The following is an 8,231-nucleotide window of genomic DNA, read 5'->3' on the forward strand; positions in this document are numbered from 1 at the left end:
TTTTAATGCCCTAAGCATATATGCTTACTTTGATTACTGGCTAATCTGCAACCTGGAATTGAACATTATTGGTAAGCAGTTCTCTGAGGCTAGCAGAAGCTTTAGAATAGCACTCATCTTAGAGGCTCTCACTTCTTCCTCACCAGAATTATTCTCATTTGAATAAGGTTGTAATGAATTAATTATTTATAATAAGAAAGAGCTTCCCTTCATGTAACTTCATCAATGGGGACTTCACTGGCGGTGTTTTTTTTTTTTTTTTTTATCTTCTAGAGGAAGGAGTATTCAGATCCTCTCCCATCCCTCCTCACACCTACTTCTTCTGATTAATGGATGCTTAGCTAGGGATAAGGACTGGTTGGTCTGTGGGAAGAAATGGAGATAAACTACCTGGCTTTCATGAGCACAGTCTGTCCATGACCTTGGCCTCACAAACTCTAGGCTCTAACCCAGTGAACTGAGCACATTATTAAATTACTTACATCAAAAACAATCATTTTGACTCACCATCTTAGAAACATTGATAGGAACTTGAAAGGAACACAGTTACAGAGGGACCTGGATGGTCCTGTGGGACCTGAAGATTCCTGATTAACACCTTAAGATGGTACCAGCACATGCAATGACTAGGTTTATTCTAAAAGCATCTTTGTTTGCAGCATGGGGACCTTGCTCCCAATTATATATGCTCATTTCTTTTTACCTCTCCATATTCCACCCTAATATGCAGAGAGGCGTCTCTACTTCTCCCATGGCAAGAAGTATCTCCTTTCTCTCAGCAATACTAATAGGTTCTTACATCTGTCTAGCACTTTATACTTTTATAAAAAGTTGGATTTGAACCATGAACAAACTGTAGGTAAATAGGGCAGTGTTTTATCCCAGTTTAATAGATACAGACAGACCACCACTCATCTTTCAGTTTGTCATACTATGGTGGCTTACATGTTGCTGTGATCTTGGAAGCTATGCCACTAGTATTTCAAATACCAGCAAGGTCATCCATGGTGGACAGGTTTCAGTGGAGCTTCCACAATAAGACAGACTAGGAAGAAGGACATGGCTAGGTCCAATTCTGGAAAAAAAAAAAATGTTCACTGAAAACCTTATGAATAGCAGGGAAACATCTGATATAGTGCCTGAAGAGGAGCCCCTGAAGTTGGAAGGCACTCAAAAGATGACTGCGGAAGACCTGCCTCCTCAAAGTAGAGTTGACCTAAATGATGTGGAGGGAGTAAAGTTTTTGGGAACTTCATTTGCTGATGTGTCATGACTCAAAATGAGAAGAAACAGCTGCAAACATCCATTAATAGTCAGATTATGAAATGTATGGAGTATGAATCTAGGAAATTGGGAGTTGTCAGAAATGAAATAGAATGCATAAAGATCAATATCTTAGGAATTAGTGAGCTGAAATGGACTCATATTGACTTTGAATTGGATAATCATATGGTCATATGGATTCCAGGGACCTAAGAACAGGCAGTGAAGCAGGGAGAGGGAGAGGACAAAAAAGGGACCTAAGAACAGGCAGCGAGGTGGGAAGCAGAGAGAGGACAAAAAAAGGCAAAGGGGACCGGAACAGATCGAGGAGTCAGCTACAGGGACCCAGGTGAAGAGAAGGAACCCAGGACATGCCCCACAAGGAGCGAGGCAGGAAGCAGGGAGAGTACAGAAAAGGCAAAGGGGACTGGAACAGATTGAGGAGTTAGCCGCAGGGATCCAGGTAAGGGTGGTTGGAGGGGTTTCTAACAGCTAAGGGAGACAAGCTTGTCTGTTGGTTTGTCCTACTGTGGTGACATGTTGTTGTGAGTCTTGAGGCTGTGCCACTGCTGTTTCAAACCCAGGGGGTACACCTGTTGCATAGGTATCAGCCTGGCTTGCAGACTGAGACAGACTAGAAAGGAGGGGGCCATCTACTTCTCAAAGAATTGGCCAGGGAAAACCTTATGAATAGCAGAGAAACACTGTCTGATACATTACTGTGCAACTTTATGAATAGTCCAGAAACACAGTCCAATACAGAGGAGGAAGATGAGTCACTTAGCTTAGAAAGCTCTCAAACTAGGACTGGGAAAAAGCTGCATTATCAGAGTAAAATCGGCCTTACTCATATGGATAAGGTAAGGCTTTCGAGACCTCCAATGGCTGATGTGGCACCACTCAAATTGAGTAGAAACAGCTGCAAACATCTATTAATAATCAGAACATGGAATGTACGAAGTATGAATCTAGGAAAATGGGAAGTTGTCAAAAATGAAATGGAACGCATAAAGATCGATATCCTTGGCATTAGTGGGCTGAAATGGACTGGTTTTGGCCATTTTGAATCAGACAACCATATGATCTACATGCCGGGAATGACAGTTTAAGGAGGAATGGCATGGCATTCATCATCACAAAGGATGTTTCAAGATCTGTCCTGAAGTATAATGCTGTCAGTGATAAGATAATATCCATACGCCTACAAGGAAGACCCGTTAATATGACTGTTATTCAAATTTATGCACCAACCACCAAAGCCAAAGATGTGGAAATTGAAGATTTTTATCAAATTTTCTGCGGTCTGAAATTGACCGAACATGCAATCAGGATGTGTTAATTATCACTGGTGACTGGAATGCAAAAGTTGGAAACAGAGAAGAATCATTGGTAGTTGGAAAATTTGGCTTTGGTGACAGAAATAATGCTGGAACTCGCATGGTAGAATTTTGCAAGACCAAAGACTTGTTCATTGCCAACACCTTTTTTCAACAACAGAAATGGTGGCTGTACACGTAGACTTCACCAGATGGAACAAACAGTAATCAGATTGACACATCTGTGGCAAGAGGCAATGGAAAAGCTCAATATCTTCAGCCAAAACCAGGCCAGGAGCTGACTGTGGAACAGATCATCAACTGCTCATATGCAAGTTCAACATAAAGTTAAAGACAATTAAAACAAGTCCATGAGAGCCAAAATATGATCTAGAATATTTCCCTCCTGAATTTAGAGAACATCTAAAGAATAGATTTGATGCATTGAACACCAATGACTGGAAGCCAGATGAATTATGGGATGACATCAAGAGCATCATCCATGAAGAAAGCAAGCGGTTACTAAAAAGACAAGAAAAGAAGAGAAGACCAAAATGGATGTGCAGCCAAGATGCTCCTTGGAAGCGAGGATGACCAGACTTTGTCTCACCTACTTTGGTCATGTTGTCAGAAGGGACCATTCCCTGGAGAAGGATGTCATGCTTGGTAAGGTGAAGGGTCGACGAAGGAGTAGAAGGCCTTCAATGAAATGAATTGACATGGTGGCTTCGACAATGGGCTCAAATATAGCAGGGATCATGGAGCTGGCGCGGGATAGTGCGGTGTTTCGTTCTGCTGTGCATGGGGTCGCTGTGGGTCAGAAACAACTCGACGGCACCTAACAACAACAACAACAATGGTCTACTATGTCAGAAATGGCTAATTTGAAGAGGAATGGCATCGCATTCATAGTAAAAAAGAACATTTCAAGATCTATACTGTCAATGTAGAATGCTGTCAGTGACAGGATGATATCCACATGCCTACAAGGAAAAGCAGTTGATGGGACTTGTTCTGGTTACCTAGTGCTGCTCTGAGAAGAATATACCACAAATGGGATGGCTTGAACAAATAGTTTATTCTCTTACAGTTTGGGAGCCTTTAAGTCCAAGTTCAAAGTGCCAGGGGACTGGGGCTGAGTGAAAGCCCCTCGACCTTGGGCTACAGCTCTGTCTCTTGCTCCCAGCCCACTAAAGCTAGAGGCATCTCTTCACTCAGGCAGCTACTGGCTGCTGAGGCTGACAAACCCAAGGTAGACAAATAAAATGGCACAGCCCCAATGTTACCAAATCACATGACAGGCCGTTAATTCAAGTCCATTGAAAGTCCCAAGGTGAGCAAAGCATGGCAGGCTGCTGAACAACGACACATCTACATGCAAGGTTCAAGCATGCCATAAGCTAGAGACCATTCCCAAAACTTTTCCATTTATATGGGAAGCAGACCACATCCCTAAAGCAGCTACTCAGCTGCTTGTGGTAGGTCCCACCACAGAGTTGATTACCAGTCTCATCATGGGGAATACTACCACCACCTGCCCAGCCACTCAACCAGGCCCAGCCAAGTTGACACATACACTTAATCACCACAGGCCTATTATTTACATTTACACACAAACCACTAACATTGAAGATGAGGAAACTAAAGATTTCCACCAACTGCTGCAGTCTGAAATTGACCAAACATGCAATGAAGATGTATTGATAATTACTGATGATTGGAATTCAAAAGTCTGAAACAAAGAAAAAGCATCTGTAATTGGAAAATATGACCTTGGTGATAGAAATGATACTGGAGATTGCATGACAGAATTTTGCATGACCAATGACTTATTCATTGCAAATACCTTTATTCAGCAACATGAATTGGGACAATACATGTGGATCTAGCCAGATGGAATAAACAGGAATCAAACTGACTCCATTGTGGAAAGAGATGATGGAAAAGGTCAATATCATCAGTCAGAACAAGGCCAGGGCTGACTGTGGAGCAGACCATCAATTGTTTATATGCAAGTGCCAGTAGAAGCTGAAAAAAGTGAAATTAAAATGAGTTCACAGAGCCAAAATATGACCTTGAATATATCCCTCCTGAATTTAGAGACCATCTGAAGGATATATTTGATGCATTGAACACCAGTGATCAAAGACCAGATGAGTTGGGGGTTAACATCAAGGAAGCAAAAGGCCATTAAAAAGATAGGAAAGGAAGAGAATACCAAAATAGATGTCAGAAGAGACTCTGAAACTTGCTCTTGAGTGAAGAGTAGCTAAAGTGAATGGAAAAAATGGTGAAGTAAAATAGCTGAACAGAGATTTCAAAGGGCAGCTCAAGAGGACAAAGTATTATAATAAAATGTGAAAAGACCTGGAGTTGGCAAATCAAAGGGGAAGAACAACTTTGCATTTCTCAACCTGAAAAAACAAGAAAAAATTCAAGCCTCGAGTTGTGACACTGAATGATTCTATGGGAGGAATATTGAGCAATGCAGGAAGCATCAAAAGAAGATGGAATGAACACGCAGAATGACTGTACCAAAAATAATTGGTCAACCTTCAACCATTTCAGGAGGTAGCATATGATCAAGAATGATATTGAAGGAAGAAATCCAAGCTGCACTGAAGGAATTGTTGAAAAATAAGGCCCCAGGAATTGATGAAATTCTCATTGAGATGTTTCAACAAACTGATGCAGTGCTGGACGTGCTCACTTGTTTATGCCAAGAAATTTGGCCAACCACCTGGAAGAGATCCATTCTAAAGAAAGGTGATCCAACACAATGAGGAACTTATCAAACAATATCATTAATATCACACGTAAGTAAAATCTTGCTGAAAATACTTTAAAAATAATTGCAGCAGTACATCAACAGGGAACTGCCAGAAATTCAACCCAGATTCAGAAGAGGGTGTTAGATGTTAGATGGATCTTGGCAGAAAGCAAAGAATACCAGAAAGATGTTTTTGTATGTTTTATTGACTATGCAAATGCACTTGACTGTGTGGATCATAACAAATTATGGATAACATTGTGAAGAATGGGAACTCCAGAACACTTAATTGTGCTCATGAGAACCCTGTACATAGACCAAAAGGCAATCATTTGAACAGAACAAGGGGATACTGTATGGTTTAAAATCAGGAAAGGTGTGCTCCAGGATTGTATCCTTTCACTATACTTACTCAGTCTGTATGCTGAGCAAATAATACAAGAAGCTGGACTATATGAAGAAGAATGCAGCATCAGGATTGGAGGAAGATTCATTAACAATCTATGATATGCAGATGACACAACTTGCTTGCTGAAAGTGAGGAAGACTTGAAACATTTAGTGATGAAGATCAAAGACTACACCCTTCAGTATGGATTACACCTCAACACAGGAAAACAAAAACCCTCACAACTAGACCAATAGACAACATTATGATAAATGGAGAAAAGATTGAAATTGTCAAGCATTTCATTTTTACTTGGATTCATAATCAATGCCTATGAAGTAACAGTCAAGCACTCAACTGACATATTGCACTGGGCAAACCTGCCTTTTGATGGTTTTCTTTGTGTGACTCTGGGCTCTATTCTCTTTCCATCTGAAATGTGACAAAAGTTCTTCCCTTCAATGCATCTCCATTTCTCTTACCCAGACCTTCAGGGGATAAGCATATCTTCTCTGTCTTTGGAACAAACCTGGCCCCCACTTTTTCCTCTATTCAGAATATTTTTTTGGGGGGGGAGAAGAAAATGAGGAGTAAGTTTTCAGGTATTTTGGCAACTTAACTTCCAAAACTCCCCTTTGGAGCAGGTACAACACCTTTCAACACCCTATACACCCTTCTTCCTCTCTTAACCACCTTTACTTTTGGTTGCTTTTTTCTCTCACTCATTTGTCCTAAAAATAATAAGTGCATGTTAAATGTACTAGATGCCTTGGGGAGGACCAGAAAACGTAAGTGTAGTGCTTGTGAAACAGTGATCCACACCATCCAATCTTAATGCAGATTATCTAGCAACCAAAACAAAATAGCAAAACAACTCATTTTATTTGCTTAAGAGCCCTGTTTTCAAGGGGTTCACAGTTTTGTCTCTAAATATCCTTAAGGCAATGAGTGAGCTAGTGATTTGGTGGGTCAGATATGTACAAGAGTAATTCTATTTCTTTGCTCTTTGGAAAGATAAAATCAAATTCCCCTACAAATACCTCAGGATCCAAATCTTCCACACATTTGGATAAATCTTTCATTTGAATTACAGGTATTTAACTATAGTAGAAAAGGTGAATCTCTATATTGTATAAAATGTGTGGGTTTTATCCAGATAAATTTGTATTTGAGTTCTATTATTCACATGCTGAAGGATAGTCAATAAGGATAAGGATAGTCATATTTCCTGTTTGAAAGCAGAGATTGATAGTATATCACATATAAAGCTTTGGCTAAGACTCTCATTTGAAAGTATGAATTATATTGTGCCACGTAACTAGAGGTTCAGAGGTAGGGAAGGCCCAGAGCCACTGTTCTTTTTTTCGCTCTACTCTGCCATCATTGGAGTAGGTTCATCCTCAGGCTATTGACAAGATGTCACAGGAGTTCCAGGTATCATACCCAGTCACTTCAACATCTTCAAGAAGAAGGAAGAGTATTGTTTTTCCTTTGACCTTTTCTTAGAAACATACCAACCTCTGAAACTCCAGAATTTGTCTCATAAGGATGGTTTCATGGGGAAGGGGATGACATTTGCAATTGCACAGGGCCTTATGCTCAGAAGGGCCCCATGTTTGGTTTAATATTTGGTTGTCATCATCTCAAAATCCTTAATACTTTCTTAACAAGGGGCCCTACATTTTCATTTTGCACTGAGCCCCACTAAATGTGTAGTCAGAACTGTTTATCACACACCATTAGTCAGAATTTAGTCCATGTCCTTTTCTAAATCACTGTGAAGGATGAATATTAGGCCTCCAATCCCTAGTGACCAACATAGTTAGGTGGCATAACAATTGCAAACATTTATTGAGCATCTGCTAAGTACTGTGCTGTGTGAATTACATGTATTATCTTAATTAAACCTCAGAACAACTTTATAGGATATGCACCTATGTATAGCATTTGCCAGGAGTAAATTACAGCCAAGAGCTATTCTAAGCCCTTTGCATGTAACCAGATTAATACTCCCTGTTGTTGTTGTTGTTATGTGCGTTGAGTAGTACCCGACTCATAGCGACCCCTCCTTGGGTTTCCGAGGTAGTATCACTATGGAAGTAGATTGCCCCATCTTCCTTCCAAGGAGTTGCTGGTGGGTTTGAACCTTCAGCCCTCTGGTTAGGAGTCCAGTGCCTTAGGCACTATGCTACCAGAACTCCCTAGAGCTCTGCAATTACCTCAAATATACAGATAAGCAAATTGGAGTTCAGAGAGGTGGTCAAACAAATAAGCTAGTTAAGTGGTGCAGCTGGGTTAAGCACACAGACAATCTAGCTCCAGAGCCCATGCTCTCCCATAATTTTATCCTGCCTCTCAATATAAAAACCACAAAGCCAGACTAGTTGCCATCAAGTTGATTTTGACTCTCAGCAACCCCATGTGTATCAGAGTAAAACTATTCTCCACAGGGTTGTCAATGGTTGATTTTTTTGGAAGCAGATTGCCAGGGCTTT

Source organism: Orycteropus afer, unplaced genomic scaffold (genome assembly GCF_000298275.1).
Source record: "Orycteropus afer afer isolate SDZICR_OR568_19922 unplaced genomic scaffold, OryAfe1.0 scaffold00124, whole genome shotgun sequence".
NCBI lineage: Eukaryota > Metazoa > Chordata > Mammalia > Tubulidentata > Orycteropodidae > Orycteropus > Orycteropus afer.